Source organism: Oncorhynchus clarkii, chromosome 18, assembly GCF_045791955.1.
Source record: "Oncorhynchus clarkii lewisi isolate Uvic-CL-2024 chromosome 18, UVic_Ocla_1.0, whole genome shotgun sequence".
Taxonomy (NCBI): Eukaryota; Metazoa; Chordata; class Actinopteri; order Salmoniformes; family Salmonidae; genus Oncorhynchus; species Oncorhynchus clarkii.
The window spans coordinates 455178-465594 of NC_092164.1; positions in this window are offsets into that span (position 1 = coordinate 455178).

Genomic DNA, 10417 nt, shown 5'->3' on the forward strand with positions numbered 1-10417 from the left:
CTATGTAGCGCACCCTATTTCCTACTTATTGCACCCTATTCCCTACATAGTGCACCCTATTCCCTACATAATGCACCATATTCCCTACATAGTGCACCCTATTCCCTACATAGTGCACCCTATTCCCTACTTATTGCACCCTATTCCCTACATAGTGCACCCTATTCCCTACATAGTGCACCCTATTCCCTACATAGCGCACCCTAATTCCTACTTATTGGACCCTATTCCCTACATAGTGCACCCTATTCCCTACAAGGCACACTTCTTTTGTATGAAAAATTGTGCTGCAGTCAGAGGTCAAGGTCAAACGAAGTGCACTATATAGGGAAGAGCGTGCCATGTGGGATTCACTCAGTGGACTGTAGAACAGGACTCTGTGTTCCTCTCAGACAACATGATGTCAGTGGACTGTAGTACAGGACTCTGTGTTCCTCTCAGACAACATGTTGTCAGTGGACTGTAGTACAGGACTCTGTGTTCCACTCAGACAGACAACATGGTGTCAGTGGACTGTAGAACAGGACTCTGTGTTCCTCTCAGACAACATGGTGTCAGTGGACTGTAGTACAGGATACAGATAGGATAGAGGAGGAGGGATAGAGGGATAGGATAGTGGAGGAGGGATAGAGGGATAGGGTAGAGGAGGAGGGATAGAGGGATAGGGTAGAGGAGGAGGGATAGAGGGATAGGATAGAGGAGGATGGATAGAGGGATAGGGTAGAGGAGGAAGGATAGAGGGTTAGGATAGAGGAGGATGGATAGAGGGATAGGGTAGAGGAGGAGGGATAGAGGAGGAGGGATAGAGGGATAGGGTAGAGGAGGAGGGATAGAGGGATAGGATAGAGGAGCAGGGATAGGGGGATAGGATAGAGGATGAGGGATAGGGGGATAGGATAGAGGAGCAGGGATAGGGGGATAGGATAGAGGAGGAGGGATAGAGGGATAGGATAGAGGAGCAGGGATAGGGGGATAGGATAGAGGAGGAGGGATAGGGGGATAGGATAGAGGAGGAGGGATAGGGGGATAGGATAGAGGAGGATGGATAGAGGGATAGGATAGAGGAGGAGGGATAGGGAGATAGGATAGAGGAGGATGGATAGAGGGATAGGGTAGAGGAGGAGGGATAGAGGGATAGGATAGAGGAGGAGGGATAGGGGGATAGGATAGAGGAGGATGGATAGAGGGATAGGGTAGAGGAGGAGGGATAGAGGGATAGGATAGAGGAGGAGGGATGGGGGATAGGATAGAGGAGGAGGGATAGAGGGATAGGATAGTGGAGGAGGGATAGACGGATAGGATAGAGGAGGAGGGATAGAGGGATAGGATAGAGGAAGAGGGATAGAGGGATAGGATAGAGGAGGAGGGATAGAGGGATAGGATAGAGGAGGATGGATAGAGGGATAGGGTAGAGGAGGAGGGATAGAGGGTTAGGATAGAGGAGGATGGATAGAGGGATAGGGTAGAGGAGGAGGGATAGAGGGATAGGATAGAGGAGGAGGGATGCGGGGATAGGATAGAGGAGAAGGGATAGATGGATAGGATAGAGGAGGAGGGATAGAGGGATAGGATAAAGGAGGAGGGATAGAGGCATAGAGGAGGAGGGATGGAGGGATAGGATAGAGGAGGAGAGATAGAGGCATAGAGGAGGAGGGATAGAGGTCTAGGGCAGAGTAGGAGGAAGGATAGAGGGATAGGGTAGAGGAGGAGGGATAGAGGGATAGGGTAGAGGAGGAGGGATAGAGGAAGAGGGATAGAGGCATGGAGGAGGAGGGATACAGAGACAATTCTATAATGCGAGTGGCACAGTTCCTAACACGTCTCCCCCCATTCCCCTCCTGATAAAGATTCCAGGACAGGGCTCTCTCTCTGTTGTCTGTGAATTGAATAGCTACATCGGGACGAGATGAGATTTCAATTTAACCTCTCACCAAACAATCTGTCCCTTAGTTCTCAGGGCCCTGGCGTGACGGATCGTAGCGAAGTGTGTGTCAGCATGTGTGTGTGTCAGAATGTGTGTGTGTGTGTGTGTGTGTGTGTGTGTGTCACAGATCGGAGCAGAACACAGCGGGAAAGCTGATTGCATCCAGCAGGCTGTGACAGACGTTGTAATGACATCACGGACTAACTCTGATCCCAGGAACAGCCATGGCACTTTCAGTTGGAGTTCAGCACCGCATTATCATAGAGAGACACAGGGTGGGGGTTAGCGGCTAATGGTTAGCACCACATTATCATAGAGAGACACTGGGTGGAGGTTAGCGGCTAATGGTTAGCACCACATTATCATAGAGAGACACAGGGTGGAGGTTAGCGGCTAGCGGTTAGCACCACATTATCATAGAGAGACACTGGGTGGAGGTTAGCGGCTAATGGTTAGCACCACATTATCATAGAGAGACACTGGGTGGAGGTTAGCGGCTAGCACCACATTATCATAGAGAGACACAGGGTGGAGGTTAGCGGCTAGCACCACATTATCATAGAGAGACACAGGGTGGAGGTTAGCGGCTAGCGGTTAGCACTACATTATCATAGAGAGACACAGGGTGGGGGTTAGCGGCTAGCAGTTAGCTCCACATTATCATGGAGAGACACTGGGTGGAGGTTATCGGCTAATGGTTAGCACCACATTATCATAGAGAGACACAGGGTGGAGGTTAGCGGCTAATGGTTAGCACCACATTATCATAGAGAGACACAGGGTGGAGGTTAGCGGCTAGCAGTTAGCACCACATTATCATAGAGAGACACTGGGTGGAGGTTATCGGCTAGCGGTCAGCACCACATTATCAAAGAGAGACACAGGGTGGAGGTTAGCGGCTAGCGGTTAGCATAACATTATCATAGAGAGATACACGGTGGAGGTTAGTGGCTAATGGTTAGCATGGGGACCTGTGTTTCTCTCTAGACCAGGAGGCTACTACTAACTACTAACTACCAACTAGTAACTAGTAACGACTAACTACTAATTACTAACGACTAATGACTAACGACTACTACTAGCTACAAACTAGTAATTTCTAACTACTAACTTCTAGCTACTAGCTACTAACTACTAGCTACTAACTAGTAACTACTAACTACACCTCCAGCCTTTATCCTGTTCTCCATACATTATTAATCAGGACCATAAAAAGCCACCATGTCATTGTGTTGTTTTCTCTGAACCTTCCACATAGATACACTTCCCTTCCACATGATACACTTCCCTTCCACATAGATACACTTCCCTTCCACATAGATACACTTCCCTTCCACATTGATACACTTCCCTTCCACATAGATACACTTCCCTTCCCTTCCACATAGATACACTTCCCTTCCCTTCCACATAGATACACTTCCCTTCCCTTCCACATAGATACACTTCCCTTCCCTTCCACATAGGTACACCTCCCTTCCAGATAGATACACTTCCCTTCCCTTCCACATACAGTGCCTTGCGAAAGTATTCGCCACCCTTGAACTTTGCAACATTTTGCCACATTTCAGGCTTCAAACATAAAGATATAAAACTGTATTTTTTTGTGAAGAATCAACAACAAGTGGGACACAATCATGAAGTGGAACGACATTTATTGGATATTTCAAACTTTTTTAACAAATCAAAAACTGAAAAATTGGGCGTGCAAAATTATTCAGCCCCCTTAAGTTAATACTTTGTAGCGCCACCTTTTGCTGCGATTACAGCTGTAAGTCGCTTGGGGTATGTCTCTATCAGTTTTGCACATTGAGAGACTGACATTTTTTCCCCATTCCTCCTTGCAAAACAGCTCGAGCTCAGTGAGGTTGGATGGAGAGCATTTGTGAACAGCAGTTTTCAGTTCTTTCCACAGATTCTCGATTGGATTCAGGTCTGGACTTTGACTTGGCCATTCTAACACCTGGATATGTTTATTTTTGAACCATTCCATTGTAGATTTTGCTTTATGTTTTGGATCATTGTCTTGTTGGAAGACAAATCTCCGTCCCAGTCTCAGGTCTTTTGCAGACTCCATCAGGTTTTCTTCCAGAATGGTCCTGTATTTGGCTCCATCCACCTTCCCATCAATTATAACCATCTTCTCTGTCCCTGCTGAAGAAAAGCAGGCCCAAACCATAATGCTGCCACCACCATGTTTGACAGTGGGGATGGTGTGTTCAGCTGTGTTGCTTTTACGCCAAACATAATGTTTTGCATTGTTGCAAAAAGTTCAATTTTGGTTTCATCTGACCAGAGCACCTTCTTCCACATGTTTGGTGTGTCTCCCAGGTGGCTTGTGGCAAACTTTAAACGACACTTTTTATGGATATCTTTAAGAAATGGCTTTCTTCTTGCCACTCTTCCATAAAGGCCAGATTTGTGCAATATACGACTGATTGTTGTCCTATGGACAGAGTCTCCCACCTCAGCTGTAGATCTCTGCAGTTCATCCAGAGTGATCATGGGCCTCTTGGCTGCATCTCTGATCAGTCTTCTCCTTGTATGAGCTGAAAGTTTAGAGGGACGGCCAGGTCTTGGTAGATTTGCAGTGGTCTGATACTCCTTCCATTTCAATATTATCGCTTGCACAGTGCTCCTTGGGATGTTTAAAGCTTGGGAAATCTGTTTGTATCCAAATCCGGCTTTAAACTTCTTCACAACAGTATCTCGGACCTGCCTGGTGTGTTCCTTGTTCTTCATGATGCTCTCTGCACTTTTAAAGGACCTCTGAGACTATCACAGTGCAGGTGCATTTATACGGAGACTTGATTACACACAGGTGGATTGTATTTATCATCATTAGTCATTTAGGTCAACATTGGATCATTCAGAGATCCTCACTGAACTTCTGGAGAGAGTTTGCTGCACTGAAAGTAAAGGGGCTGAATAATTTTGCACGCCCAATTTTTCAGTTTTTGATTTGTTAAAAAAGTTTGAAATATCCAATAAATGTCGTTCCAATTCATGATTGTGTCCCACTTGTTGTTGATTCTTCACAAAAAAATACAGTTTTATATCTTTATGTTTGAAGCCTGAAATGTGGCAAAAGGTCCCAAAGTTCAAGGGGGCCGAATACTTTCGCAAGGCACTGTAGATACACTTCCATTCCCTTCCACATAGATACACTTCCCTTCCACATAGATACACTTCCCTTCCCTTCCACATAGATACACTTCCCTTCCCTTCCACATAGATACACTTCCCTTCCCTTCCACATAGATACACTTCCCTTCCCTTCCACATAGATACACTTCCCTTCCACATAGATACACTTCCCTTCCCTTCCACATAGATACACTTCCCTTCCCTTCCACATAGATACACTTCCCTTCCCTTCCAAATGAACCAGACACATCACAAGAGAGTGGATGAAAGCTGAGGCCTGTGGTAGAGTCATCATACAAGAGAGTGGATGAAAGCTGAGGCCTGTGGTAGAGTCATCATACAAGAGAGTGGATGAAAGCTGTGGCCTGTGGTAGAGTCATCATACAAGAGAGTGGATGAAACCTGAGGCCTGTGGTAGAGTCATCATACAAGAGAGTGGATGAAACCTGAGGCCTGTGGTAGAGTCATCATACACATTGTGTTCTTACCTGCCACTCGAGCAACAACATGATCACAGAGAGTTCAGACACACACCTCGGATTGGAGACAAACATTATCCTTCCTAGATACACTTCCATTCCCTTCCACATAGATACACTTCCCTTCCACATAGATACACTTCCCTTCCACATAGATACACTTCCCTTCCCTTCCACATAGATACACTTCCATTCCCTTCCACATAGATACACTTCCCTTCCCTTCCACATAGATACACTTCCCTTCCACATAGATACACTTCCCTTCCCTTCCACATAGATACACTTCCCTTCCACATAGATACACTTCCCTTCCACATAGATACACTTCCCTTCCCTTCCACATAGATACACTTCCCTTCCCTTCCACATAGATACACTTCCCTTCCACATAGATACACTTCCCTTCCACATAGATACACTTCCCTTCCCTTCCACATAGATACACTTCCCTTCCACATAGATACACTTCCCTTCCCTTCCACATAGATACACTTCCCTTCCACATAGATACACTTCCCTTCCCTTCCACATAGATACACTTCCCTTCCACATAGATACACTTCCCTTCCCTTCCACATAGATACACTTCCCTTCCCTTCCACATAGATACACTTCCCTTCCCTTCCACATAGATACACTTCCCTTCCACATAGATACACTTCCCTTCCCTTCCACATAGATACACTTCCCTTCCACATAGATACACTTCCCTTCCCTTCCACATAGATACACTTCCCTTCCACATAGATACACTTCCCTTCCCTTCCACATAGATACACTTCCCTTCCACATAGATACACTTCCCTTCCCTTCCACATAGATACACTTCCCTTCCACATAGATACACTTCCCTTCCCTTCCACATAGATACACTTCCCTTCCCTTCCACATAGATACACTTCCCTTCCCTTCCACATAGATACACTTCCCTTCCACATAGATACACTTCCCTTCCCTTCCACATAGATACACTTCCCTTCCACATAGATACACTTCCCTTCCCTTCCACATAGATACACTTCCCTTCCACATAGATACACTTCCCTTCCCTTCCACATAGATACACTTCCCTTCCACATAGATACACTTCCCTTCCACATAGATACACTTCCCTTCCACATAGATACACTTCCCTTCCCTTCCACATAGATACACTTCCCTTCCCTTCCACATAGATACACTTCCCTTCCCTTCCACATAGATACACTTCCCTTCCCTTCCAAATGAACCAGACACATCACAAGAGAGTGGATGAAAGCTGAGGCCTGTGGTAGAGTCATCATACAAGAGAGTGGATGAAAGCTGAGGCCTGTGGTAGAGTCATCATACAAGAGAGTGGATGAAAGCTGAGGCCTGTGGTAGAGTCATCATACAAGAGAGTGGATGAAAGCTGAGGCCTGTGGTAGAGTCATCATACAAGAGAGTGGATGAAAGCTGTGGCCTGTGGTAAGTCATCATACAAGAGAGTGGATGAAAGCTGAGGCCTGTGGTAGAGTCATCATACAAGAGAGTGGATGAAAGCTGAGGCCTGTGGTAGAGTCATCATACAAGAGAGTCGATGAAACCTGAGGCCTGCGGTAGAGTCATCATACAAGAGAGTGGATGAAACCTGAGGCCTGTGGTAGAGTCATCATACAAGAGAGTGGATGAAACCTGAGGCCTGTGGTAGAGTCATCATACACATTGTGTTCTTACCTGCCACTCGAGCAACAACATGATCACAGAGAGTTCAGACACACACCTCGGATTGGAGACAAACATTATCCTTCCCAGGTCCCCCGATTTATACTGGGGTGTGTTCCAAATGGAACCCTATTCCGTGTTTAGTGCACTCCTTTTGACCAGGGGGCCATAGGGTGCCATTTGGGACCGAGACCCAGTGTTCTCAGTCCAGATGTCTCTCAAACAACAACTCGAATACAGACACACATGGGGACATTTACATTATCTGATAATCTTACCCAGACATGAGCTGCAACAGTATCCTCCTGATCTCCTGACATACCGCCAGGGTTCTCCTCTCAGTCCCCAAGACCAAAACTAATTAAAGTCAACACACAGTGTTGTACACACATTGTTAACACACAGTTTTAACACACAGTGTTGTACACACAGTATTTTACACACAGTATTGTACACACAGTATTAACACACTATATTAACACACAGTATTAACACACAGTGTTGTACACACATTGTTAACACACAGTATTAATACACAGTTTTAACACACAGTATTGTACACACAGTATTGTACACACAGTATTAACACACATTATTAACACACAGTGTTGTACACACATTGTTAACACACAGTATGAACACACAGTATTAACACACAGTATTAACACACAGTATGAACACAGTTTTAACACACAGTATTAACACACAGTATTGTACACACAGTATTAACACACAGTATGAACACACAGTATTGTACACACAGTATTAACACACAGTATTGTACACACAGTATTAACACACAGTATTGTACACACAGTATTAATACACAGTATTGTACACACAGTATTAACACACAGTATTGTACACACAGTATTAACACACAGTATTGTACTCACAGTATTGTACACACAGTATTAACACACAGTATTGTACACACAGTATTAACACACAGTATTGTACACACAGTATTGTACACACAGTAGTAACACACAGTATGAACACACAGTATTGTACACCCAGTATTAACACACAGTATTAACACACAGTATTGTACACACAGTATTAACACACAGTATTGTACACACAGTGTTAACACACAGTATTGTACACACAGTGTTAACACACAGTATTGTACACACAGTATTGTACACCCAGTATTAACACACAGTATTAACACACAGTATTGTACACACAGTATTAACACACAGTATTGTACACACAGTGTTAACACACAGTATTGTACACACAGTATTGTACACACAGTATGAATACACAGTATTGTTCAGAATGTGTTATACAATGAGCAGGTGTCCTTAATGTTTTGTGCACTAGGTGTATAAAGCCATGGTGACATAGAACGCCTTCCCAAATCACCGAAACAATCAGCAGAAAAAGCTGACATAAATAACTTGTATGTCTAAATAATGTCATTTGGTTTTCCTGAGTGGTTTGTCAACACAGGGCATTTCCCCCAGCTGACATAAATAACTTGTATGTCTATATAATGTCATATGGTATTCCTGAGTGGTTTGTCAGCACAGAGCCCATTCCCTAGCTGAAATAAATAACTTGTATGTCTATATAATGTCATATGGTATTCCTGAGTGGTTTGTCAGCACAGAGCCCATTCCCTAGCTGACATAAATAACTTGTAGATTTTAAATATGTAGTTCTGTCCTTCTGGTATTTTATAGTTCTGTCTTACATCATGTTTAATGTATTGTGTGGAGCCAAACTGTACACAGCGTAACCTTCACTGTGTCCTGCATGGTGTTGACAACACTAGGGTTAGAGGTCGTAGTCCTGCATGGTGTTGACAACACCAGGGTTAGAGGTCGTAGTCCTGGATGGTACTTACAACACCAGGGTTAGAGGTCGTAGTCCTGGATGGTGTTGACAACACCAGGGTTAGAGGTCGTAGTCCTGCATGGTGTTGACAACACCAGGGTTAGAGGTCGTAGTCCTGCATGGTACTGACAACACCAGGGTTAGAGGTCGTAGTCCTGCATGGTGTTGACAACACCAGGGTTAGAGGTCGTAGTCCTGCATGGTGTTGACAACACCAGGGTTAGAGGTCGTAGTCCTGCATGGTGTTGACAACACCAGGGTTAGAGGTCGTAGTCCTGCATGGTGTTGACAACACCAGGGTTAGAGGTCGTAGTCCTGCATGGTACTGACAACACCAGGGTTAGAGGTCGTAGTCCTGCATGGTGTTGACAACACCAGGGTTAGAGGTCGTAGTCCTGCATGGTGTTGACAACACCAGGGTTAGAGGTCGTAGTCCTGCATGGTGTTGACAACACCAGGGTTAGAGGTCGTAGTCCTGGATGGCGTTGACAACACCAGGGTTAGAGGTCGTAGTCCTGCATGGTACTGACAACACCAGGGTTAGAGGTCGTAGTCCTGCATGGTACTGACAACACCAGGGTTAGAGGTCGTAGTCCTGGATGGTGTTGACAACACCAGGGTTAGAGGTCGTAGTCCTGCATGGTACTGACAACACCAGGGTTAGAGGTCGTAGTCCTGCATGGTACTGACAACACCAGGGTTAGAGGTCGTAGTCCTGCATGGTACTGACAACACCAGGGTTAGAGATCGTAGTCCTGCATGGTACTGACAACACCAGGGTTAGAGGTCGTAGTCCTGCATGGTGTTGACAACACCAGGGTTAGAGGTCGTAGTCCTGCATGGTGTTGACAACACCAGGGTTAGAGGTCGTAGTCCTGCATGGTGTTGACAACACCAGGGTTAGAGGTCGTAGTCCTGCATGGTGTTGACAACACCAGGGTTAGAGGTCGTAGTCCTGCATGGTACTGACAACACCAGGGTTAGAGGTCGTAGTCCTGCATGGTGTTGACAACACCAGGGTTAGAGGTCGTAGTCCTGCATGGTACTGACAACACCAGGGTTAGAGGTCGTAGTCCTGCATGGTGTTGACAACACCAGGGTTAGAGGTCGTAGTCCTGCATGGTGTTGACAACACCAGGGTTAGAGGTCGTAGTCCTGCATGGTGTTGACAACACCAGGGTTAGAGGTCGTAGTCCTGGATGGCGTTGACAACACCAGGGTTAGAGGTCGTAGTCCTGCATGGTACTGACAACACCAGGGTTAGAGGTCGTAGTCCTGCATGGTACTGACAACACCAGGGTTAGAGGTCGTAGTCCTGGATGGTGTTGACAAC